Genomic DNA, 489 nt, shown 5'->3' on the forward strand with positions numbered 1-489 from the left:
GGAAGCTCCCCGCGCCTGGAGGGAGCACCCACGTGGACCCCGCCAAGCCAAAACGCGTTGGCACCAAGCCCCCCTCCCCCGGGCTGGCAGCTATTCATCACGCCAAGGTTTGCCAAAAAACCAAAGACATTTTGGGTTTGTCCGTATTTCGTGTTCGTCACGCTCCAGGCTCGTTCTGAGAGCGGCCGGGCACGCGGAGCGGTCGGGAGAGCCAGGGTGACGGGCACTGTGATGTCTCATTTAAAAGACGGGGAGCGTCTTGCTACAGGGACGGGTCTGACACGGGATGAGGCTGAGCAGAACCCAGTGAGAAGCTTCTTCCAAGATTTCAGCGGGTGTCTGGAAGCCCCAGGTGTCCCTGCATGGTTTTTCCTAACGCGTTTTCAGCTTTGGAGGAATAGGGCGGTGCCACGGTTTTGGTGAAAACTCCATTTTTTGGAGGGGGGTGTGTGTGTGTCATAGAATCACACCCTGGTTTGGGTTGGGAGG

This window comes from Eurypyga helias, unplaced genomic scaffold, assembly GCF_000690775.1.
Source record: "Eurypyga helias isolate BGI_N326 unplaced genomic scaffold, ASM69077v1 scaffold35139, whole genome shotgun sequence".
Classification (NCBI taxonomy): Eukaryota; Metazoa; Chordata; class Aves; order Eurypygiformes; family Eurypygidae; genus Eurypyga; species Eurypyga helias.